The sequence below is a fragment of the Sciurus vulgaris genome, assembly GCF_902686455.1.
Source record: "Sciurus vulgaris genome assembly, chromosome: 10".
Taxonomy (NCBI): Eukaryota; Metazoa; Chordata; class Mammalia; order Rodentia; family Sciuridae; genus Sciurus; species Sciurus vulgaris.
In genome coordinates, this window is record NC_136470.1 from 85,330,683 (window position 1) to 85,357,790 (window position 27,108).

The 27,108-nt window shown below is 43.5% G+C and overlaps 1 protein-coding gene across 8 annotated transcripts in view; it reads right to left on the bottom strand.

Annotated features, from left to right (window-relative positions):
- LPP (LIM domain containing preferred translocation partner in lipoma) overlaps window positions 1-26,856 on the bottom strand; it is a 655,110-nt gene extending 628,254 nt beyond the window's left edge. For 3 of the 8 annotated variants that reach the window (XM_079155225.1, XM_079155231.1, XM_079155220.1), the window contains exon 1: window positions 26,491-26,626. The gene's annotated coding sequence lies outside the window, so the exon portion shown is untranslated. Of the gene's footprint in view, window positions 1-2,640; window positions 3,349-26,490; window positions 26,627-26,690 lie in introns of those variants that run through there. The other 5 variants (XM_079155229.1, XM_079155218.1, XM_079155217.1 and 2 more) reach the window with 5 other exon arrangements.
- Window positions 26,857-27,108: the final 252 nt, after the last annotated feature.

Here is a 27,108-nt window from a genome sequence, read left to right on the forward strand (position 1 = left end):
CTACCACTTCAGTTACCCCTCAGTTAATCCCTATCGGGAAATTAATTCACTAATTCGGTAAAGACTCTCACAACCCAATCATTTCTCCTCTGAACCCTCTTGCATTCTTCCACACATGAGCTTTTGGGGGACCCTCACATCCAAACCGTAACATATATACATACTTTTTTAAAAAATTTCTCTAACTTTGGAGGTCAACAATTCATGGCCTTATAGATTCCTATGTCCCTTTCAGTTGACATCATCATGCCTCATATGGGAGTACACGTACAAAGAGCTTGGCAGAGGACCTAACACAGAGCAGGTGCTAATTAAATGTTTGCTCCTTCAACCAGCACATCCATCCCCAGACAAAAGCAATGGTAGCCAAACAGGTTCCACTAGGCAAGATGGCAGCTGATACCACAAGTGAAACATGCAGTGCTGGCTTCCAAGATCGATTCCTGAATGAGTAAATACCCAGTCCATTCACAGGAAGCTCCTAGCAATGGAGAGTCAGGATACCCATATATAAATATATGCCCAGTAGAGAGGTGAGCTCTAGGATTCTGCTTCCCAAACTATAATGTGCATGAAAACCAGGTGAGGAATGTGTTAAGATGCAGATTGTGGTGTGAGGCTATGATTCTGCATTTTTACAAGTCTCAAGTGATACTACCGTTGCTGGCTGAAGAGACAAACCTAGAGTCCCTCAATTCTGAAAGCAGTAAAGGAGTAAAACGGCAGCCAGAGGCAACCATTCCACCCAAATTTGCTGAGAACCTTCTAAGTAAGCATCCCTAGGAAGGAAGGAAGGGAGGGAGGGAGGGAGGGAAGGAGGGAAGAAGGAAGAAAAGTCTCAGCAAATAGTCACAATAAAACATGCTTTAGAGTCAATATCAAAAACATAGCCAAGGTGCCGCAGCCATCCCAGAAGGAAGCTATTTATTATATTTCAGTAGCCTGAAACAGAAAATCATGAGGAAATGTGATGAGGTAGTTAAATTGCTGACAACAATTACAAAATAGTATGTGCAAGCTGGCTCCACTTTCGAGGCTAGAACCAGGTCAGCAAAACTCTATTTGTACAATCTACTAGCCAAAAGAAGTTTTTATATTATAAAAAGAATCAAGAATAGGAGAAGGAGGAGGAGGAGGAAGAGGAAGAAGAAGAAACAGAGACTTTGGAACTTTCGATGCCTAAAATATTTACTAATCAGTCCTTAACGTTTGCCAACCTCTGGGGGAGAAAAACAGAGAGATACACATACAATTAACTCTAAATTTCACATTGGTTATTGCAAGTAGCTACAGGTGGTTTTTATTTTCTTCCTTGTGTATTTCCAGATGTTCCCAACTTTCTCCTGTGACCACAAGCTACTCTTGAAATTTAGGGTAAAAATAGTTCTTGCCCTTTGTGCAAGCAATTTAAATCCTCATACTCTATGAGTCATTGATAAAGAAATTTATAAAACACATGATCAACACAGTGCTATTTAAAGTGATGAAATATAGAATCACGGTGTATTCTTAAGAAGGAATAATATACAATCATCAAAAATTACATGTTTGAAGACTTCTTAGTACCATGACATGATCTAAAACTATTCAAACAGTAAGATTTCAAGTCAGTACAATATAAACACATAAAAAATGAAGAGAGGAACTACTCACAAGAGTATTAAAAACATAACAGTGCTTGTCTCTGAAAAGTGAATTTATGAGTCACTCATTTTCTTCTTTATATGGTTCTGTATTTTTGAAATTTTTCTATTATAAGTATATAATACTCTTTTGCGGGGGGGGTACTGGGGAGTGAATCCAGGGGTTCTTAACTATTGAGTCACATCCCCAGCCCTTTTTTGTATTTTATTTAGAGACGGGGTCTTGCTAAGTTGCTGAGGATGGTTTTGAACTCACGATCCTCCTGCCTCAGCCTCCCAAGCCACTGGATTACACGCTTATAAGCATGTAATACTCTTATTACAGAAAACAGCACATATCATAAAACTAGGGTTGTGCTTTGCCTGCACCTCTTCCTGAGGAAGTCAGAGGAGACTCAAGACAGGGAAGACATCTGCGCTGCACTTTGACAAGAACGAAGGAGATGGTCCTGGGAAAGGCAGGGGAGCATGTGCTAAGACACACAGTCATGCAGCAGAGTGGGACCAGCAACACACTCAAGGGAGCTGAAGCAAGGGTGTGACTGGCAGGGGCAGAGGGGCAAGGTCAAGGTCAGACAATGGCAGGGCCAAGGTGTGCACAGTGAAGCACCAGACCTTGAGCCTGCAGGAGATGGAATATGAAGGCAGGAGACCAGCTGAGAAGCTGAGAAGCTAAGAAGTGCTTCCCCAGATGTAGACAGGGACACAGAAGCCCCGTGCGGCAGAGCAGGAAAAGAAATGGTAATTAAGTGACTTTTATCCATTTCTACATTTTCTTCTGACAAGGCTGAATGTATATTTTGTGACTGGAAATAAAATTATTTGATAAATCAAATCAACATATTCTTATTGTCCAAGTATCGCTAACAAATCATTCTGACTTCCTCCTAAAAGCAGACCCAACCAATCCTCTATGTTACTTCACAAGTAACTTCTGACTGTGAAGCCCAGATGGCAGGCAAAGTCAAGACCAAAGGTGCCACTGTCACTCGCGGACCCCAGGCAAGATGACGCTGAGTGGAAGAGGAGGAGGAAGAAGAAAATGTCACTCAAGGGAGCAGGTGCAAGATGCTGAAAACTAGTGTAGTCTCACTGGCTGTGAGGTGAGAAGGGGACATGCTATCACTTCTCACAGCCGGTGGTCACAATCTTGAAGGAGATAGGAGGCTGCAGAGAGACCATGCTGAAGTCCACTCTGGCTGAATTCCTAGCAGGACAAGAAAAGGGGTTCCAGTAAACTACAAGGAATGCTGTTGGCAGGAGATACTCAGATCTCTCATGAGGGCTTTAAATGGAAATATGAGAGCAAGAGAAGGAACTCTAAGTGCAGAAAATGTACTGGCCAAAAAAGCGTGTCCCAGATACGGGCACCCTGAAGGGGAGGGGCTTCAGAATCACAGGAAACCAAGGGAGAGAGGGTCTGGTCAGCCTTCCATGTCCCCTAAGTGGATCCAAGGCAGGAAATGACTGCATAGCTGAGTGCAGGGGTCTGGGAGGAGGCCACAGAGCTGTGGTGGAGTGCTGCCTGTCGGAGGTGTGCACAGGAGGCAGGCAGAGATGCTGCACTAAAAAGATGGGTTCTACTCGAAAGAGACCACCAGGAAAAATCCAGGGCTTGGTCTTCAGGAGCGGCAAATCCAAAACCCCTTGAGGGTAGCATGCTTCTATGACTAATAGAAAATGGGGAGTATGGTGGCTATGGAGACCCCCCTCCTCTATGCCTTCAATATCTTTCTCTCCCTCCCTCTCCCTCTCCCTCCCTCCTCTCCCGCCTCTCTCTCCTATCATGCCCACATGTCCACAGCACCACTGGTCTGCAATGTTGATGGACTCTCTAAATGCCCTGCTATGGGAAACCTCCACGTTATACATGGATACCATCCTACAGTACTTCGCCCCCTTCCCCTGACCCAGTTTGGTTTGTATGTCTGCTTCTGGTGCTGACCACAACCTCCTAGACAGCCCAAACAGTGCTTTCTTCATCTGTCTCCATTCCCTGGAATGGCAGAGAACAAGTATGGAGTCACAAGTGTTCTCCAGTGCTCCACAAGTTGGCTGTGGATCTGCTTTTGCAAAAAGCAGAACATCTCTTAGAGTCTCATTCTGACTAACCAACAACGTGACCCAAAGTTAAGAGAACCATGGAGGAAAATGATTGCTAGGGGTTTAATTTCAACTGAGGACAGAGTTGGATACAGTGGGCAGAAGACAGATACTGGAAAAATGAGATGGTATTGTCTTCAGTTGTCATCTGAAGAAAGGGGAATTCCAAGACCTTGGGAAAGTACATAGCAGCACACCACACACTGGTGCACAAAGTCACATACTACTAGTGCCCCTGTCCCAACCGTGGCAGCAGCCATCTAAGTCCTCCCGAATGAAGGCTTTCCACAGTTCTCTGGGCAGCTCCCTCTCTCCATTCCTCATTCCTCTCCAGGTCTTCAGCACATTCCTGTAGTATGAACACTGTGAATTTCTCTAGTACTTTTTATACCATGAAGTACCTTCCCATAGCCACTTTCTTTAATCCTCAATCCAGACAGGGTAAATAACATCAGCATAATCACATATCATCATCCCATTTTATAGCAGAGGAAGCACAGACTCAAATAAGATCTCATCTTTATTTTCCACAGAGCCTCCAACTTCTAGCCAGGCCTTCCCTGGCTCATAAGCCCATGATGGAAGACATAGCAATCATATCCAGTGCCTTTCCAGTCCAAGCTCTTTGTTTGTTTGTTTGTTTATTTTCCACACAAATTCCCCAAACCTTGTGTTTGCTCCACTCAACCCCAGCCTTCTTCTGTTCCATCACCCTGGAAGTCGCTCACACGTAAGAAGGTGGAACCACTCCTTTAACAGTGATCGTGAGAAGAGCTGATTTCACTGAATGCACACCGAAGGAAGGTATCTGCCCAGAGTTTTTCACCTGTGGCCCTAGGAGGTGAGATCATATTTGCTCTCAGATGAGAAACTGAGAAAGTAATGCGTCCAGCTCTGACTAGTTGGAGCCCATGCTCTCAGACCACCACAATGCTAGGCCACCTCTGGTCCAAACACAATCCGAGTGCACAGCAGTGGTCAATAAATGTGGGTTATTTTAAGCAAAATGATACAAATGACCCTGAAAAATAAGACTATGACCAGATCAGGCCAAACTGGTAAAACCGTGTTACACTCTGAAGTAGAATTAAAAAGTATCATTCTGAGTGGATGTGGGCAGCAGTGTGGAGCAATCTGGAAGTCAGCAACTTGGACTCTGGCTGACCTGACAGGCTCTGTGACTTTCCACCAATCTGCTGGAGTCTCACCTTCCCATCTATTTGTTTCTTTAAAAAAAAAAAAAAAAAAAAAAAAAGTGAAAGAAGAGGGAAAAAAACAAACAAACAAAAGTTAGACTAGATCAGTGGCTCTCAGCAATGGCAGCACTTGTGAGCTTGTCAGACATGCAAATCCATAGGCCCCACCATACCAGAGCCTCCAGGATGGAGCCCAGCAACCCTGCCAGGATGATCCTGATGCTCCTTCAAGTTTGAGAACCACTAGACTGGTCCATCTCTGATCCTTCTGGCTCTACCACTCTGAGCACCTTAAGTGTCTTTAATTCAGCATCATGGGACCTCTCCCAACCTTGGTACTCTGACTTTGATCTGGCATGAACCTAAGTCATCTGGCCAGCTCGTGTGCTCATGTCTGATGCTTCCTCCTGTGACTAATACAGAGGGCCCTAGACAGAGGCAGTTCTCCATTTACCACCTCAGCGGGACACATTTTGTCACTGTATTAAAAAAAAAAAAAAAAAAAAAGTAAAAACATGAGCAAGGATGCTCAAACATGAACATGATACTAGCACAATCATTTTAAAAATTTTAGACTTTTGATTAATTTTATGAGAAGTTGTTTTACAAATCTTAAATAAACATTAACTTTTTGGTAAACTTTCTTACTTTCAAGCTAGAAAACACACACTCTGTCTTAAACAAGATTTGAGGGACTACAGAGTTTCTGGTAGCAGAGAGGGTAGTTATTTAACATGCTGGCAGTATTTTTTTTAAAAATTGGGAAGGTCATTTCTCCCTGAGGCAAGTCAGTGAAGAACTGCCCTAAGATCTAAGAAACAGTCTTTCTAAGCCCAGCGATCTCTTTATAGTACAAACCCATCTGGGTGAATAAGAGAACATTTGCTTTGTATGCCAGACAGAGAAGCTTGGAGACAAAACAAACCTTCCTTGCTTGGTCCTCTTGTGTTTTTAAAAAAAAAAAAAAAAAAAAAAAGATAAACCTTGTAAGTATGAAAACACATCCCAAAGGTACTATTTTCTTTGTGCAGAGTATCAACAAATGGACTGTTCACTGCTGCAACTCTTGACATCGTGCCGGAGACGCCACTGTGGAGTGAATGGATGAGTGAATGCATGCAGAGCTGACGCTGGGAGATGCAGAGATGAACAAGTTCAAATCCCCTCTAAAGGATCGAAGGTTGAGTGTAGGTATATCCAACCTGTCCATCAATCCAGTCAACCACTGTACACTCAATGTCTGCCAGATTCCAGGGGAATGAACATTCTAAAAAATCAAGAGCCAAAAATAAGACAGGCAAATTGGTAACTTCAAAAGAATAAGCAGAGTGCTCAGGGTCGAGCATGCAGTACAGATAAAGGGCAGGGAGGCACCAAAAGAGCAAGCACCTGCTCCCTGCTGAGCACAGGTGGGCAGAAAGAAAGCTCGCTTCCTGGAGGGGATGGCATTGCAATGCTGCGCCTTGAAAGTCGGTTTGGATTCCAGCAGGTGATGATGTCAGAGACAGCATCCAGGACAGGAATCCAAACTGAGAAGATGCTGGAACAAAGGGGACAGTGAAGGAAAGTGATGGAGATAAGTTTCCAAAAACCAGTTGGTCCTGTTGGACAGGACTAGAAGTGAGGATAAGAAAGCCATGCAGAGGACTTTCGGCCTCTGCCTTGGCCCTCAGCTCCTTCACGCAGGCTCCCTGATGGGGACGTCCCATCCACCTCGATCCTCAGACTGAGAATCAAGCTGGGCACCTGTGGCTCATCTGGCTCCTGGCTCCCGTGCCATCTAGGCTCCTTCATCCATGCATTGCTCTGGGTACCGGTGTCTGTCACAGGCTTCACTGTACTTACTGTGCCATGTCTTTACACTTCTGTTTTCTGTAATTTATAAAACACATGCTGCCCACGAGTTTGTATTTTTAATTCCTGTAAGTTTCAGGATCCAATTTGTATGAAAGTCAGAATACAACATAATGTTGTATTGTATGATAAAAGCCTTCAAGAACACAAACAGATAGTATATCCTGCTTATCAGAAACTCAGACACCGCTTACCCTTCTAAAGATCAGATTTTCTCATGAATGTCTCTTCTTAGTTTTACAATGACATGTCCTAGACTTCCTGAAGTAAGTCCTAAGGAAATTTTCCTAATTTTCAAGGTTTCTCTTTTAAACATTTATTGAGAACCTACTGTGTTCCAGACTGCTTTCAACATGAACATTTCGGCTCACTTAAATTTCATGAGGTAAAACTGTGGCACTGTGTGAGGGTTAATCCTATAAGGTATTGCTGATCAATGAACTCACTTTATAGATAAGGAAAATTGAGGGACATGTGGAAGATCTGGGGTCCAAACCAAGATTTCTAGAAGCTCTTGCTCATCCAACAACAGGAACAATATCAGGGATCTCCAAGATCCGTTGCAAGACTTCTCTAGGACTTTAGCTTTCTCTATCATTGTCATTACACTTTGCAAGGGGCAGGGGAGTAGACAGTCTCCTCCCTTGTAAGCAAGGACTGTATTGTAGCGATTTTTAAGCCCTGCTTTGTTAAAGGCCCTTTGGGGCGGAAAAGCAGGGACAGAAAGAAAAGTGGGTCCCATCCCACTGTATATGGCAGCCTCTCGTTTACTCATTCTGCATCACAGGTCGTAACAGACTTTCCTACAGAGAATCCTTCTCTGAACAGTAAGGAAAATGAAAGTACTAGAACCACTCTAGAGTGGGGAGCCACAAGGACTAAATGCAATGTGGGACCCTGTACTGGATCCTGGAAGAGAAAGAGGAAGCTGATGGAAAAACTGGTGGAATCTAGAGTCTAGAGGGAATTCATAGGAATGTTCCAACGTCAGTTTCTTAGTTGATAAGTGTGTCGTGATAACATGAGACATCCGAAATGAGGGACACTGGATGAGGGGTATATGAAAATTCTCTGAAAAATCTCTACAAATTTTCTGCACACTTAAAATTATGCCAGAAATGAAAGTTTATTAGAAAAGACAAAACAAAACAAAAAAACACCACTCTATGACTCAATGTGGATAACCCATGACAACAGTTCCAATATTTTAGGAGCATGTATCATGTGTGAGGCTTTGTATGTGTGAATTCATTTATTCCTCACAAAGAGATACATAATTTTCTACAAAGAGAAAGCAAAAGAATTCTAAGGCAAATTCCTAAATTCTGAAAATCCCTTCTGTAGAACAAAAACCTCACTGCCATTGCCAATAGCCTGTCTGCCTCTGAACACATCCCTGGACTTGTCTTCTCTCTGCCTCTCCAGCACACCATTCCTGAAGGCTTGCACTACTCGCCTACCTCATGTCTCCTGGTCTGCCCCTGGACAACTGTCCAGTGACATCTCTTCATCCCTGAAGTATCGGTTCGGATGGATGGTGAAATTAAACATGGAGGCTGATTTTTCAAGGCTGGCGAAATAAGCTTATACTGTGCACTGGACCAGTTGTGCTAGACACTCAAAAATCCATACCAAGAACCCAACAGTGTCCTATCTTATTGCAGAAAAGAAAAGTGTTCCTCTCTGAACTATAAAGTACCTCGTGGACTATGGTTTCACCAAATGTCAATAAGAAAGCACTTCAGTAAGCTTTTTGCCTCCACTATGGGGCACACTGAAGGCAAGACTGGGTCTCGCTCAGTGAACAACAAATATTTTGAATATTTATTCAATAAAAAATGAAGATAGTCCCTTGGAAAGATCTGCTGCTGGACAGATCAGTAACCCCACCATCTGCCCACCATGGCAGTCATTTGTTTGGAGAAGGTGCCCAAGTGGACACCATCTATGAGCAGAGCCAGAAAGGGACAGGAGGTGAGGAATAAGGAGTTATCCAGCTGGGAAGTGGGACAGAAGTGAGAGTAGAGATAAAGAAGAGATAAGCTTGGGTGGCAGAATAGAAGATATGACTAAAAAGCAAGAGGCACCATGAAGAACATGAACCCAGAAGGAGTCAAGCTGTCGGAGAATCAGCGTTCACCGAATGCCTGCCCACAGTGGGTGGGCCTGGAACTAAACTCAATGCTCCTCATGTTGTTAGGCGCTAAAATATATGTCTGTTCAACAAGCCAGGTTCTCTTCAGCTTCTGTTGACTTAGTAAATATTTAAACTCAACAATTTCTACTTGAAAGGCCCTGAGAGTACACCTAGCCTAATACTAAGATTTCGATGGATAAACTGCGATTCAGATGGGAAAACTCATGTCCAAAATGGAATTAGAAGTAAAACCAGTTCTCCTTGCTCCTTTGCCTGTGCCCCTTTTCATATAGACATGGGAAATAAGCACGTATTGCCAAGAGACTCTAGTAGGCCAGATTTATAAATTATCCTCCATTTCATCTAACATGTCCCATCTTCTTGCTACTGGAGAGAATACTAGCCACATTATTTTAAATACAGCATAAAAATGAGAATATAAAAGAGTAGCTTGGCTTGGGTGAAAATGATGATACAGATGGATAAGAATGAAAAACAAAGACACAGGTGATTCAAGACAATAGGGTCGCGGGGAAGAAAAGGCAGAATACATGGTACGTGGTAGGGTACATGGAAGAAGTTGTCCGCAAAGGAACCAAGATGCCTAAAAGATTTTGTGGTTCACAAAGCAGAGTCCTCAGAAGGCCCTGTGGAAGAATATCAATGATGGCTTCTGTAGATGGGCAGTCGCTCAGGTGGAACAAAACCTAAAGCCTCGCGTTCACACCAAAAAGTCTGCTGCCTCCCACCTCTTCAGAGTCAGGCTGTAACAAAATGGGTTTAAATTACATCAGCATGTAAGGGTGCATCTGCCCAATCAGACACATCGGAATTTCACTGTCGTTCCCTCCCAGTGACTCTGTGGGTCGCCCTCCAGTCTGCTCTGTCACACAAAGTCTAACTCCACAGGCCACCTCTTCTCCAGGGGGAAGGCCTGCCCAGCCTTCCTAGCTGCACAGCCACATCATGTCCTTGTGTCCAAAATCTCCCACTTTGCCTGCCTTTCAAGCAAAGTAGAACTTCTGACCCTGTATCACTGTTACAAGGGTGAATATTCACACACCCTTCCTCCACAGTGAGAGGCTGGTAGGCAGAATTCAAGGCCCATACCAACTTTTCCCTAAGTATATTTGATGACTAAAGGAAAGCCTTAAACTCTAGGAAACACTGTCTCATGGAATCACAGTATTCTAAAGGAACACTACATTCCCAAGCAGCACCTCCCATGCTAACCCTGAGTCTACTTAAGAGCAGGGGTCTTGTCAGAATCCCTGGCCTCCACCACACCCAGCAAAGGGGCCTGCACACTGTGGGTCATACGTGTTACATGAATGAACTAAAGCCAATCTTTAGACAAATAAATGAAACCAAACATGTCAAGACGACCTGCACTTCTTCCTCAATGCTTAAAAGACAGTCTCACACAGAGAAGGTACTCGTTTATTTTGAAAAATGGAATAGAATGGAACGGAACCAAATGGAACCAAATGGAAAAGTTTCACAGGTCTACCTCAAGCCTAAAGTTCCCATAGCATGGCAACTCCTCCCTCTTTTCCTCTTTCTTCATACAAATTGGGTGACAAGAAGAAGAAAAGGAAACAAGTCAGAAAAGGAAAGTCATGTGAAAACCAAAGGCCCTTTGGGGTAAGATGGGGGAAGTGTGCACAAACGGATGGGGACAAACAAGACCTGTCTGTATCTAATTTAGACTTAATAAGATAGTTTGCTGAATGTTAATTAAATACTCAGTGGTTGTTACTAACTGTGGTGATTAACTTAATTTTGAATTAAATAAGCAATAAATGCTTAACTGAAGTTCTATTAAATTTTACCCAGCAAGTGAGGAATATGAGGCTCTTAATTGACTTTAAACAAGATAGTTATGGCAAGTTAGTTGGATTTTTATTACCTGAAGATAACTGCCTTATTAAATCTAAATTGACTATTTTATTTTGTAGGGAAATATGTCATCTGTCCCTCCCATCTACCAAAACATGTTCAAAAAGGTTCACAACTGGTCCAAGCTACTTGGATTGGGGTTCTTGTGTTTTCTGGTCCTGTTTTAGTATTGTTTATTTACTTAAGAATGAATGTAAATGAAAGCACCAGAGAGATCTAGGAAAGGACACACTTCACTGAGGACCCCCATGACCATATTTTCTAAACCAAAAATCAGGACTCAACATGGACACAGTCTGAGGATTTGTTTAACATCACAACACTGAAATTTCCAGGATGTCTCCATGAAATCATTACTATTGGAATAAACAGCTCTGCTACTGAACAAACTATATGACCCTGGGTAATCAACCTGACTTTTCTAGGCCTCCAGTGTAAATGGGATTGGACTAGAGATCTTGACACCATTCATTTATACTGTTCCTCATAGTGTGTACAGCCCCTAGAGAACTGCCAGCATATAGTAGGTGCTTAATAACCAGTGAGTGAACTGATGAATGCCATAAATAACATTTAGGCAACTCAAAACACTCAACATTTTTAGCCCTTTCTAATCAAGCTTCTCCAGTCTAGAACTTTTTAAATACTGTCATTTAATAAATGACATAAAGAGAAATACAAGCCCTAAGCCACTGGTTGGAATTTTTTTCATTTTCTAAAGAAATGCAAATTAAAGCAATAATGAAATATCATTTCTTACATATTAATTTAATTTACTTGCTAAGACAAATGCAAGTTATAAAATTAAATCATGGTGAAGATATACAGAAACAAGTTGATTCATATACTGCAAGTGACTGCTAATTAGAAGTCTAGTTTATGGAGGCTGAGTGACAACTGACATGAAAAGTAACAGAAATATGTGGGACTTAGAATATGTGCATATAATTCTCCTCTTAAAAAAAAAAAAACTGCAAGCATAGTTAGCCAGTCAATCAGTACTTACATAAGGTGTACTATGGATCACACTCAATAGAGAAATGAAAGTTAAAAGAGCTCAGGCGTCTGTCTAAGTGGTGGGTTGAGGCAGAGAACCCATCAAAAAGGACAGGAGTAACATATTTCAGTGGCACTCCATGGCTGACTCTGGTGCTTTACTACACTGACTGCAGAATTCCTCCCATAGTCATGTCACATGAAAGGCACACTACTCCCCCTGTACGGATGAAGAACCAGAAGTTCACAAGGACTAAGTCACCGGTACAAGGTTATATAGCCAATGTGTGGCAAAGCTGTGGTTTGAATCCAAACCTGAATCCCAAAGCATCCATGCAGTTCTACTGCAGCCCTGGGAGATGAACACATAATACAAGAGACAAAATGGTAGGGGGAGAGCGAAGTGCCAAAGAAATAACTGCCTGTAGGAAATAATTTAGAAGGGAATAAAAGTTATGGCCCACTGATGTTTATTACTGCATTTTTAAACATATTGAATTGCATTTAATTTTTTTAAATGTGAAACTATCCTAGTGCCTACATGGATAATGCTTACACTAGGACTATTGATTTTAACAAATCTTTGGTCGCATAAAATACAAATATAAGACAAAAACAGGGAAGAACTTTTCGTAATAATTTTAAAACAATATTAAAAACAAGCATCATTCACACGCCAAAAAGTGGACATACATTTTTGGGGAGTTAAGATCAGGGTTATGCCTTATTTTATCTTGCCCATCAATAGATGAACAGATAAAGAAAATGTGGTATATGTGCACAATAGAGTTTTATTCAGTCATTAAAAATATGAAATTATGTCATTTGTAGGAAAATAGATGGAACTTGAGAACATTATACTAAGCAAAAATAAGCCAAACTCAGAAGGTCAAGGGTCATATGTTTTCTCTCATATGTGGAAGTTAGAGGAAAAAGGAAAAGAAAGGTGTGGGGATCTCATGAAAATTGATAAGTAGAGTAGGGGAAGGAGGGGAAGACAGAAGGGGAGGGAGGTGGGAAATACTGGGGAATGATAATGGCCAAATTATATTTTGTGCATGTAAGAATATGGAACAACAGCTGGGGTTGTGGCTCAGTGGTAGAGTGCTTACCTAGCATGTGTGAGGCACTGGGTTCAATTCACATGTAAATAAATGAATAAAATAAAGGTCTGTCAACATCTAAAAATATATATTTAAAAAAAGAATATGTGACAACAAATCCCACCATTATGTACAATAATTCACCCATAAAAAATATGGAAAAAAGATTAAAGTAATGGCCATATAAAAGATCAGAATAGGTATTTGGGTAAAAGGGTTTGTTTTTTTTTTTTTAATGAAGTTGAATAAATGTATTCTAAATGAATTCTTTTTCACTGTCTTTTGGTAACAGTCTAATTAATGTTTGGAAATGCTTGATCTTTTTATTACTAAATATGTTCTTCGAACCTGAGTTGTCATTTATTACATTTATATTATTCACTCATTCATATGTCTACTCAATAAACATCCATTAAATTCTCACCACATGTCAGGAATTACAATGGAGGCTGAAGGTATGAATATGAACAAAAAGCTAGAGAGAGTTGGAGACCTTCACAGGCCAGGAACAGGAAGAATCTGGCATTGCACTAACAGAAAACTTAAGCCCTGGCTCAACATCCACCTTGGGTCCCAATCAAGCCTTTCACCCTCCCTCAGCCTCAAGGTCCTGATCAGTCATACTTAGCTGATAATAGTAACTACTGTAGAACAGCACCAGTGGGGTGATGTACCTGTAATTAGGAAAACACAAAGTTAACTATTAAAAATGGTGACTGGAAGAAAGTACCATATTATAATGGTGGGTTCCATTTTGATCAGGATCATGGAGGCTGTTCTAGGTCAGAGATCTCCCTGGTGAGTGTTAATGCATTGTCACCAAACAGTTGCTCCCTCCCACTACTGCATGACACAGCCCACCAATCCCAGAGCCCAACATCCACTTTGTCTTTAGTCCAGTTTGGCTCAAATAACCTTGACAAGCCAAATGAACAGGTGGCCCCAAATAAGACTGCTATTAATATATTTTCACAGGAATTAAAAACAAATTTGAAATAAAAGGTCAGGGTTAATAGGCCTCACAGACCTTCTAGATCAGTCTTCAACAAAAGTCTAAATTTTCACTGAAACATTCCAATCAGTCACTGTTTGACTATCCCTAGTGATTAGAGGTTCCATATCTCCAAAAAGAACCCATCCCATGCAGAATAAGAGGTTTCCTGAAATCCGTGTAAGATCCAAAGTGTGGATATCAGTTCTCTCAACAGCCACGCCTTCTGTCACCCCTCTAAGACTCTGAGCAGAGAATGGGATCACCTCAGGGTTATGCCAGGACTAGGCTGTGGACTCTGCATATGTCACCTTCTCAGGATCTGGGTTCCTCTTATATAAAATGAGAATAATGAGTGACTTCTATCTATGCATTATCTCTCAGATCCATTGTCTCAGTCCTAATTCAGCTTTGTTTTATCTGAGGCCTGGGTTTTTTTTTTTTTTTTTTTTTTTTTTTTACTGTCCCTCAAAATAGGGGACTGGAAAAAAATGCCAGACTATATTGGTGGGTTCAATCCACCCAGCACACGATAACCAAAGCTCAGATTCAATCCTCTCACTGCCCTAGTGATGCTACTTTGAGTGTGAAGCCTCAAACTGGGGGAGCAATCAAGGCCTTTCTCCACCCATCTCCAGAACCTTTCTGTTCTGCCATCCAACCGCATAACTCCAATTTTCCAAGGCACCATGCACTTCTCACCTCCAAGTCTCTGTCCAAGTTATCTCCCCCACCTAAATACACTCTCCTCCCCTAGCTCATCAAATGCCCACTCATCCTTCAGTGCCCAATCAAGTAAAAATTGCTTTATCTGTGAAGTTTCCCCAGGTCCCTAGAGTCAGTCACCATCCATTCAAAGCCATCAGACATTTTTGCAACATACTTGTACACACTGGCTTGATGACTTATGTGATCTCCCAGAGCCAGGGGCCATACTGCATCCAAGTTTCCATTCCCAAAATCCACACTGGAGTTTTTACTCATTCATTCACAGGTATACCAGGGATATGCTCTCCAATGAATGAATACAAAAATGTGTCACACTGATGGGCAAATGTATCCTTAGGGTTCTGTCCAACTGTCAATACTAATAATTCTCCAAGTGAGGCTGCTAAGCTATGGCCAAGGAGAAAGATTTCCAGGGTAGAAATGAGCAGCTACTGGAATGCTGACCTACCTTTCACCTTAGTCTAAGAAAAGGTTCCACTTACCTGCCTGGTCACAGCAAAGTTTACCTTTCCCATGAGTGAGGGAACACCCACCCTCTGGGTGGCAACTCCTTACTACAGTTCCTGAAAATGATTAGTTTTCATACCAAACAAAACAGAAGCTCCAGATGGCAACTGAGTTGTTCTTCCTGGGAACTAAACAAAACCCGTCTTCAGTGAAAATTCATTAGAAAGAATAAGTGCAGGTGACTCTGGAGACATCTTGGCACCGAATGTAGAATAGCATTGAACTTCCACAGTTATTGTTAAAAAGTTGTTATCAAGATGCAACAGTGCATGGAAAATAATAGATTCAGGAACCCAGCTACAATACACACATGGACAGAGACTCAATCTCATTTCTTATCTGTTAGTAGACAGAGATGCCCTACGGCATCTTGGTCTAAGCCTCCCGACCTTCGATGTCTCAGCTGAGACCCAGCACTTCCAGCGAGCCTCTGCACATGATCTAGCAGGCATACACAGGCCACCAGGGCTTCATCTGAACCTCTCTCACTGTATTTCATTACATTCTAGATAAATATTAACATGTTTTATCACCCCTAATAAGTGCCTACAATCTTAGCCTTGCCTTCAAACATCCTAAAACATTATAATGTAGTTCATTCAATAGACGTTACTTGAGCACCTAGAACAGTAGACTTTTTTTTGAAGTTCTTAATTTAGGTCTGGCCTTGGGCTTATTTAAAATGTCTCACTCAACATTCACAAATAGCCAGGCATGGTGGCGAATGCCTGCAACCCCAGCGGCTTGGGAGGCTACGGCGGGAGGATCACGAGTTCAAAGTCAGCCTCAGCAAAACTGAGGTGCTAAGCAACTCAGCAAGACCCTGTCTCTAACTAAATAAAATACAAAATAGGGCTGGGGATGTGGCTCAGCAGCAAAGTGCCCTGAGTTCCATCCCCAATATCCAAAAAAAAGAAAAGAAAAGAAATTCACAAATAAATAGGTAACCATATAGTTTATCCTCCAAATCAGAACAATCAGAACACCTCTGAGAGGGGAAGAGGACACTATGGATACTAGTAGAATCAGCTAGAATACAGGCATGAACAAGGGCTACACTGGGTCGACCAGGAAGTATGGCCACTCCACCCAGGAAGCAAGTATTGTTGCTTCAGACATTTTTATTAGTAAGGAAATTGAGGATAAAAAATCTTTTAACATACTATATGTTCTCTTAAAAATGTCAAGGAACCACATGTATACTGGTATAGGCCTGTAATCCTGACTCAGGATGCTGAGATAAGAGGATCACAAGTTCAAGGACAGCCTCAGCATCTCAGCAACACCCTCTCTCAAAATAAAAAATAGGGCTGGGGAGATAGCTCAGTCGATAGAGTGCTTGCCTTGCAAGCACAAAGCCCTGGGTTCGATCCCCAGCACCGCAAAATAAATAAATAAATAAATAAAATAAAATAAAATAAAAAATAAAAGGGGCAGGAGATGTACTTCAGTGGCAGAGTGCCCCTGGTTTCAATCCCCAGCAGTACTGACAACAGCTATAGCAGAAGTGTCCACACGGAGAGTGGTAGAAGCCAAAGGCCAGAGGTCTGTAAGGTCAGTGATCCCAATCCCCTTTCTTACCTGCCCCATGAAAAGTTTCCACACACATTTCTGTGGAAGACCTGGCTCAGCCCTCAGCACTAGCTTTACATTTGAACTACTGGGGGTTTCCCTACCATGATGTGAGTCTACTGAACAAGCAACTACTACAGCAGAAGAAAGTAGAAGGACATCCTGTAGGACTAAAAAATGCAAGTACAACACAAACAAAACTTAAGAGAGAATGGAATAGTCATGGTGGAAAGAAGGACGCTGCACTGTTGCTCACTAGGGACAAATAAACTCTTGCACAGCCTGGAAATGCCTGTGAATGTCTGTGGCTTTCATCCCACTTTTTGGAGCAAACTATTTTCAATGATGGTGCACTCTTTAATGAGGCCTTAAAAGGAATATGGATAAAGAAACTGTGGCATATGTATATACAATGTAATATTACTCCGCCATAAAGAATGGTAAAATTATGGCATTTGCAGGCAAATGGATGAAATTGGAGAATATCATGCTAAGTGAGAGAAGCCAATCTCAAAAAACTAAAGGACAAATGATCTCGCTGATAAGCAGATGATGACATATAATGGGGGGTGGGAGGGGTTAGTGTTAGGGTTAGGGTTAAGTTTAGGGTTAGGGTTAAGGAGGGGGGCAAGAAGGGAGGAAGGAAGGACTGTATAGAGGGAAAAGAGGGGTGGGAAGGGTGGGGGGAAAGGAAAAAAAAATAACAGAATGAATCAAACAACATTACCCTATGTAAATTTATGATTACACAAATGGTATGCCTTTACTCCATGTATAAACAGAGAAACAACATGTATCCCATTTGTTTACAATAAAAAAAAAAAAAGGAGTAAGTCAGAAAACCAAATAGTGTCCCCTCTACTACACTGCACAGCTAAGACTTGAACTTGGAGTTATCCAGACTTAAATCCCATGACCCCCACCAGTAGAAAAAGGAGTCATCACTGTGTGACAGATGCTATTCAGGGCACCCAGAAGGGGCCCAAGTATACACTATACTACCATTTATAAAGCACCATCATGGGGAATTTCTCTGGTTTTTACAAGTGCATTGTGATACATCATATGATCCCTCTTTGAAGGTAACTGAGGCTTAGGGATGTTCCAGAACTTAAGAACACAGAGCTCATGAGTGGCTCAAACACAGGACTTTGTTCTCCATGGACCAAAAACTATCTTGTGCTGCTGAAATGACAGAAAGGTGAAACCGAGACCTTCAGATTCTGCGTCACACACCTGGTTCTAGTTTCGCCTTCCATTATGGTTTAGATATTAGGTGTCCCCAAAAAGCTCATGTGTGAGACCAGGCAAGAAGATTTAGAGGACAAATGGTTGAGTTAAGGCTCTCATAATCTTAGTGAATTAATCCCCCGGATAGGATTAACTGAATGGTGACTGAAGGCAGGTAGGGTGTGGCTGGAGGAGGTGGGTCATTGGAGGTGTGCCTTGGGGGCATATATTTTGTATCTGGCAAATTGGAGCCTTCCTCTTTGCTTTCCAATCATCATGTGATCTGCGTCCCTCCGCTACACTCTTCTGCCATGATGTTCAGCCTCACCTTGAGCCTCAAGGAATAGAGCCAGCCATTATGAACTGAGACATCTGAAACCGTGAGACCCAAAATAAACTTTTCCTGCTCTACAATTGTTCTGGTCAGATCTTTTAATCACAGTAGCAAAAAAAACTGACTAAAACACCCTCCAATGCCTTGGACACAGGCAGCCAGTGCTACTAATTAGTGCTAATGAAATAATAACTGTTTCTTTTTTTTTTTTTTTTTTTGCGGTGCTGGGGATTTGAACCCAGGGCCTATGTTGCTTGTAAGGCAAGCACTCTACCAACTGAGCTATATCCCCAGCCCCAATAACTGTTTCTTGAAGGGTATGGTGGCACACACCTGTGATCTCAGTCACTTAGGAGGCTGAGGCAGGAAAATCACAAGTTCAAAACCAGCCTCAGAAACACAAATAAAACCCAAGAGACCCTGCCTCAAAATAAAAACTAAAAAGGGCTAGCGATATAGCTCACTGGTAAAGCACCCCTTGGTTCAATCCCCAGTACCAAAATAAAACAAAACAAAAACAAAAAACAAAAAAGACCCACATTTGTCACACCTGTGCATAGGGCTTACTCAAGATGTGCATATCAATTATCTCCTGTTCATTTGGAGAAGTTAAGAAGCAGGACAGGAGTTTTAGAGACAGGAGTCTGCGTCTCATTCTGCCAGGGAAGGCCCAGTGGGAAAGTTTCTTCACCCCTGAACACTTGCCCACTCTCTGTGAAGCAAGACTGATCTTGCCAACCAAATGAGTTGCAATTGAGAATTAAGTAATAAAAATGATCGTAAAATGCATTTGCCACATAAAAAGTGCTATGAAGGCTATGAAATACTAATGGATTCTGCAAGATGGGTTGTGATGAGCAGGTTTAAGAGGGAAGGAAAAGGTAAGAGGATCTGCCTTGTAATGCTTCTAAGACTGTCAGCCTAAAAACTTTCAGGCCAGCAAAAATAAAGGGAGAATGGTGGGAAGGGGGCAGGAAGCTGTCACCTATAAGAAATGTTGAAACTAGCACAGATCCAGCAGCTTGGTTCCTGCAAGCAAGTGGCAGACATCACAATGTCAATGACACAATAACCAGACAATAACACAAATAACCAGAACCACATTAATCACATTGTTTTCAAAGTGCAAAGCAAAAGATCCAAAACTGAGATGCAATGATCTCCCAGTTATATCCCCTCCCCAAATTCTCCAAAGCAAAGCTCTTGGGAGATGGGGGGAGGGGAGGTGTCAAGTACAGCAGTAACTGAGAATGAAAAACACCTTGGAAAGAGGGCTGGTCTGGGAATGAGGATCACATGTGACTAACAAAGTCTGTTTCTTTCTTTAGGTCTCAATTTCCTTCTCTGTATAATAAGGGATTAGGTCATTGTGACTACCAAGGCCCCAGCCCATACTTATAAAGCAGGAACTGGTCACCTGTTTGGGGCTTCTCCTACTGACTACAAGCTTCGTTGTTCATAAAATACTTTTTTGCAGCCAAGTCTGATAAACTGGGGGGGGGGGGGGGGGGGGGGATACTAGAACTAAACTACCTCATATTATTCTAATAGCAAACAGTTTCTAGAATCTGTTATTCCTTCTCTCTACTATGCCGATATGGTACGGGCCTATCTCCCTGTCCTGAACATTTCAGTAACCTCTAAACTGCCTCTGCCCTTGACCTACTATCCCTCTGTCACCAGAGCTGTCTGAAACACAGATCAAACAATGTCTTTCTTTGCTCAAAAAATAATATTTCCTCTCTTTCTCACCTCTGTCATGATCCTTAGCCTACTAACCCTTGATCATCTAACCTTCCTAGACCCTCACAGTGTTCTCCAAATACAGTTTTTTATCCCTAAACAATTCTAGTTCTCAGGTACATGTATATCAATGTCCCTCTCCCTGGAAAGCTCTTCCACCCCTGTCTACCATGAGAACTCCTACTCACTCCTCAAAACTCTTAAGTATTTTTCAAAAGTCTTCATCAGTTCCTCTAGGTGATGAGTCACTCCTTTCTTAAATGTCCCCATTAGCCCTTTGCTCATTACTTTGTTAGGGCCTTAGCACAGTGTATTTCAGTCTCTCTTCTACATTAGAATAAAGATCTTTAAAAACATAGCCTGTCTTTGTTTCCCTTTTAAGCCAGTATCCAGCACCTCTGCCTGACATATGGTAGTCACTCAGTACAAATGTAATGAACTTAATACAAGAAATGGAGTTGCATGTGATCACACATAGGTGGAGTAGAAGAGGCAAGGACTCTGGAAATTGCTTCATGGCACAGGGTGGATTTTGATCTTGATATCAAAGGAGCATAGGTTTACAACAGGTGGAGACAAGAGGCTGGAGATATAGGAAGGGAGAATAGCAGAAGGGAACACCTGGATTAAGAAAACAGACAAATAAAACTGCCTGGCTGTAGGAAGGAAAAGTGAAAGGCCAGCTGCACCCTCACTTAGCTAATCTGGCACTCTCAACCCCACATTCCCAGTTCCCCAGTCTTCACACTACTGAAAGCACTGCCCAGTGCCATCTGTGGCAGCTACAGCACAGGTGATTCTCCACCCAGTCCAGGATCTCTGTAGGCCCAAGGTTCTAGGCAGTAAAATCACGGTCCCCTTTGCCACGAGTGCTATCCTGTGGTGGCAATGAACCATTATGCCATTCCCTCTCTTCGAGTAGCAAATATTTCCAGAGCACTTATCATGTGACAGGCACTATTCTGGGCATTGGGATATAGCCCTTAATAAAGTAACATCTTTGTAAGTATCAAGAAACTTATTTAACAGTAGAGGGGAGGTAGAAAAGCAAATATTTAAGGCAAAGTGTTTATATAATATCAACAGACATCGTTCATTCACTTAACAAACAGCTACTAAACATATTCAGGGCATCAGAGATGAGAGGAATTCAAACATACGAAAGACAAGGTCTTATACATATCACCAGGTGCCATTCCTGGGGTCTACCTCCTCTCCCCAGAGAACAAGCAACTCATTCATACATTTATCAATGAATCATCAAAATGCAAATGACCAACCTGAGGCAGGTAAGTAATAGCAAGGACTGGAGCTGATTCCTTGAGTCCAGAACCAGAAAGTTTTCTTGAAGGAAAAGATCAACATGACCCACAGAAGGGCACGGTCCAACAGGAGGGATTTGGTTCAACTCCAGAGTTGTTCCAGGAGCCATAAACCAAGGGTAATTACAGAGATGGAGAATCCCCACCACTTTTTTTACAGCCCAAACTGCTTCTCTGTGGGTACATCAAATCCTGATTTCCTACAATCGATTGGGGAAATAGGCATTATTGAGAGGAGCAGATCATTTGGTGCAGAGGCTCAGTCCTCCCAATTAGGTTTGAAGAAAGAAGACACCCAAAGATAGAGGGCATGGTGGCAGCTTAAGAAAGAAGGAGGTAGGATGGTACTAATGTGTAACTGAGAAGCCACTCTTCCAGGGAAATCCTCAACTGTGATCCCACCAAGCCCCAATGAGTGTGTACTGAATTAAATTCCAGAGGAGAACACTGAGGAACAATATCAGTTTGAATTGTTTCTGCTGTGGGCACAGAAAGGAGTGGTGAAGAGGCTAGCAATCAAGCAAGAGTTGGAAACTTGGTCACGTTACTTAGTTGTTCAACCTTAACTCACCAAACTCATTTTCTTTCCAGCAAAATGATACCAATAATCATAGAAGTCCATTTTTTGTTACTATAACTTAATACCTGAAGCTTGGGGAGTTGATAAAGAAAACAGGTTTACTTAGCTCCCAGTTTTGGAAACTCAAGGGCATGGCACCAGCATCAGGTCAGCTCTGGTGAAGGTCTCATGGCAAATGGTACCAGAATAGTGGGAGCATATCAGGGGACAGAGACCACATTGCCAAACAGGGAGCCAAAGAGCAATTCAAATCAGGCTGGCTCTTCCAAAGCACCACCTTAATCTCTCCCAAGGCACATCCTTAATGACCTCAGAACCTCCCACTAGGTCCATCCCCTAAAGTTCCCACCTCTATCACATGAACCCTTGGAGAACAAACCCCATCCAAAGTATAACACTCATAAAATCTACTTCAAAGAATCAATATGGTAGCTAATAATCATACAGCAGCACTCAAACTGCCTAAAGTTATATACTATCATTACAAATGAGAAAAAGATAAACATTTTCCAGCTTCAATTTTACAGTTTACCTGCTTCAACACATTAATGCCTCCACCACCCATCCACCCTCCAATCTCATCTCAGTGACCCGCATTAGTAATGCAAGAGTCATGTCCTCTGGGCAACTCCCACTACACACGTCCCTTCCTCCACGCTTCCCATCCCCTCACATTCTCTGCCTCGTATGCACCTGCATATCAATGGATTTCTACCCAGGTCCTAGCTTACTGCTTGCAGCAGCACCATATTTCCTCCCTCTTCCTCGCCTCTAGCAAGTTCCTTGTAGCAAGTTTCTTCCAGCAAAGCGTAGCATTCCAAAACTATATTCCAGGAAAAGTCCCCACCCACCAATGCACATGCCTGACTGAGAGTCTAATTACTATCCTGGGTCAAAGTCTCACGTTCAATCATCCATCTATGTTACTGGAACCAGTAAGTGTTACTATGCCTCCCACATTACCATCAAATACTTAATTCCACAGCAATAGTTTCAGAGCCCCTGACTAGCCTTGTTCTGTGAATCACAAACCTTTAGAAACCAGCTAATGGCTCCTATAGCCTATGAGCTAAATATAAACATTTCTTCTACCAAAAATTAAGAGTCCTCCCCTTTCTCCATTTCCCACAGTCTTCTTCATGCTGGCCATTAAAACACAGCCTTGAAAATCAACCATGTTACCCTCTGCCTCACATGTCTCTCACCTTCCATTCTTACCCTTTGACAATTCCTACTTAGTCCTTGTTATGGTTTAGATGGGAGGTGTCCGCCAAAACCTCACGTGTGAGACGATGCAGGAAGATTCAGAGGAGAAATGATTGGGTTGTAAGGGTCTTAAATCAATCAATGAATTAATCCCCTGATAGGGATTAACTGAGTGGTAACTGAAGTGGCAGGGTATGGCTGGAGGAAGTGGGACCTGGGGGCGTGGCTTTGAGCATATATGGGCTCTCTCTGCTTCCTGACCACCATAATATGAGCTGCTTCCTTCTCCACACTCTCCCACCATGATGTTCTGCTTTGCCTTAAGTCCTGGGGAATGGAGCCTGCCTTCTATGGACTAAGACCTCTGAATCCGTGAACCCTCAAATAAATTTCCCTCTACTATAGTTGTTCTGGTCGGGTCCTTCAGTCACAGCTGTGAAAAAGCTGACTACCACCGTCCTAGAGATTTGATTCAGACAGCTCCGCCTCTATGAAGGCTTCCCTGAGTTTGGCCATCCTTGGTACAGAGCAGCCAGAACGCACACTGACAGCACTTGATACACTCACGACCCCCACTCCACCACATTCACCTGCCCCTGTGCTCCTCAAGGGACAGGGACCATGCCCTCCTCGTCTCTGTATACCCAAGGCCTACCCAGCTCTGGCACAGAGGAAGCAGACTCAAGAAGTGTGTGCTTTGTGCACTATTCTTCTTTGTGGGTAAAATCTGCATGTCCAGCCCTTGTTTTTACCATGTTACCTACCAGTTTCCATTTCACTGTCCTCCTACTTAAAACAGCAAATCTATGGGTGAAGGGGTGTTCCCCACCCTTACGAGTTATACATCGCCCTTGGTCAAAACCCCCTCAACATTCCAGCACCCTGAGTCCTAGCTCTGAAATCAAACCAAATCAGATTCTTTCCCCATTCTCAATTAACCCATGTTAATTTCCCAGCAGGATAAAGCCACGTTACCACCAAGAATCTCAAGTTAGAGACTGCAATTTTCAGCACATCCCTAATTAGTTGGATAACCTTGGATAAGAGTTAAAATGGAGGTGGTTATGTCACCAGGCTTAATTCTCAGAGAATACTGGCGATTCAAATGGAATAGATGATGTTGAAGTGTTACATAAAGTGTGTGTAAAGTATTATACATTCATAAAGGACATGACTAACACATTTTATCAAATTTAAATCATTGACTGTAAGATGTGTCATTATCAACTTAAAATGAAAAAACAAACTTCAACTATGACACATCCATGATTATAAGACAACCAGATTTAGTGATATTAAAATGTGAAAAAGTATGTCTCAGGATTAATTTAATATAATTTACCTTAATGAAAATAGAATCCTGCTATAAATTTTTCATATTTGTCAGTGGCATATAATAGGTACTCAGTAACATGTCAATTAAGTGAAAAAACATTAAATGATAATATTCTTAACCAAATTATCACTTCTCACTGAAACTGGGCAGCAGGAGGCTTCTCAATGCCAGAAATCCCCTCTACATCATGTTCCAGCCTGCTCAAAACCCTCAAATGATGGCTTCCAGTCATATCCAAACTCAATAGCCTGGCATTTGTAAAGTCCTTCATAATCAAGTCTTCTCTCCCACCCGTTACTTCCTGGAAACATCTCCCTCCCTCAGAGGGATCACCTCTCAACCTGAATCTGACTCCAAGAACAATTTTACTCATTCCCACCATAATAATCAGCTCAGCTGCTCCACTTCTCCTTCCTCTATCTACCCCCAAGGTCAACGCTAAGCCCATTCTATTTACAAGGAGTCCGACCTTAGAGGATTGTCTGATCCACAGACCCCAAATTTGTACCCCTACCATTCAAACAGCTAATCCCACTTATAGACTCCACATTCTAGACTAGGGAGGATTGGGCGTTGAAGCTGTGGACTGCCTTGCAAGGATTAGACGCAAGACACATAATCTCCTCTTAACTGGCTCTGGTGCCAGCATAAGTTCTGCAAGGAGGCCCTTGATGGGACGGAGAGAACCTTACTGGGTATTCTATACCCACACCTTGGTCCACCCTTACTCAGCTCTAGAGCTGACAGTCAACACTACATGTTTTCCTACCTGTAAGTGTGAGGCAAAGTGATAATGGGAAAGAGGGCTCAGGCTGGCTCCTTTTAGAGACACACCTATCCACTTCCCTTCCTTCCTCTAAAGATTTTCTTAAAATGCACACGAGCAGGGAGAGGAAAAGCAGTAAATCACTAACACCTTTGTGACAATTAATTTTATTGAACAGGCAAGACATCTAGAAAAGGGAGTAGGTGGATCAAAAGAGTAAGGGGATGGAAACAATTTTAAATGAGTCTGGTTAAGGAAAGTAGCTCAGAAATAACCCTGAGTTCTTGCTAATCCTTTCCTATTGGAGGGAAAGTAGCAGAACCCTCCTAAGGAAAGGAAACTAGAATTTTGGGGGGATCCTGGGTCCAAAGACTTGACTCTGGCCAAGAACCCAAGTACCATTCCACGGATGAGCTCTCCTCAGGTCATACCCCTCCCTATCCCCAACTTCACGCCCCCATTTACAGTTCATCTCTACTCCCCACCCTTCATTCAGTCTTCTCTGATCTGCGCTTGCCTCGCTGAGATGCTCTTCCTCCCTGGCTGGCTGGCTTCTGAAAACTCCTCATCCTTCAAAAGCAACAGTCAAGCACAGCCCCCTCCAAAGTCCATTTCCTTAAAAATTCTATCCTTGCATTTCCCCCCAGCACTTAGTATTTCCTATTGGGTCAGCTGAGCGCTCCCTGAGGGTAAGAGCTGGGCCCAACACACCAGCACAGTGCCTGACACACAGTGGGGATTCTAGAAATGCTTACAGAAAAGGAAGTAGGAGTCCTGAGCCACCTTTATTTATGGCTCGGCCTCCAATGAATGACTTCGGGAAAGACCCTCCTCTCTTGGTCTCCGTTGCCCTAACTCTAAAATGGGAGGACTTGAATGACTGGATCTCTAGGCCCTTTCCACTGTGACAACTGAAATTCCGCGAAAGCTAGAAGCGGCTAGGCGTGGCCCCGCCCCCTGGGCGCCCAGAAAGCCCGGGCAGGGGGCGCGCGAAGACTCCAACCCCGCCCAGCCCCGCATCGACGCTTCCCCCAAAACTCTGGGTCCCCCTCCCCCACGGCGTGCACCCGGTGATTGGGCCGCGGTCTGCACTTCCGCACCGCGGGCCTGGCGGCCGGGGCAGGGCGCTCTGCACCCCGCGCTCCTGCCACCCCAGAGGTGATCGCGCCTGGGGCGGGCTGGGGGTTCCTGAAGCGCCCGCGGGCGGAGGGTGGGGGGAAGGAAGGAGGATTTGCAACAATACCTCAGGGAGGAGGCAGACGGGGCAGCGGCAGTGGCGGCGGCTGGAGGCGGAGGCAGAGGCGGAGGAGGAGGTGCCCGGGCACTCCCCCTCCCATTGTCCCCAGTCCCGGACAGGCCCGGCCCCACGCCCCGCACGGGTCCCGGCGAGCGCGCCGCCCGCGCCCAGCGCCCCGCGTCCCGGGCCGCGCAGCCAGCCCTTACCTTGCAGCGCTCGGCTCTCCCCGATCGCTTAAGCTACTTATCCCGGGAAAGCTCGCGCGGGGCCCGGGAGCGAACCCACAGACAAAAAGTGAAACTTCGGCAGGCTGGAGCGGCTGCTGGTTGGTGCCTTTCCCCCTCCTTCCTCCCCACCGTCCCCACCCCCTCCCCTCGGTCTCCCGTGCGGTGCCCTGAGCGCTGGAGGCTGACGTCAGGGGCCTGAATTCCTGACTTTGCCTGCACGCATTTGTCCATGTAAGGTATGGGAAGGCGTGTGCCCGCGGGCCGCAGCGCAGCGCTCGCCTCGCGGGGGAGGGGGCGCCCGCAGCGGGCAGTGACTTTGCCAAAAGGTGGGCGCACAGAGGGCATTGCATTTCCTGGGAGGAAGAGGAGGAGACGCGGGAATGTAGGGAACTTGCAA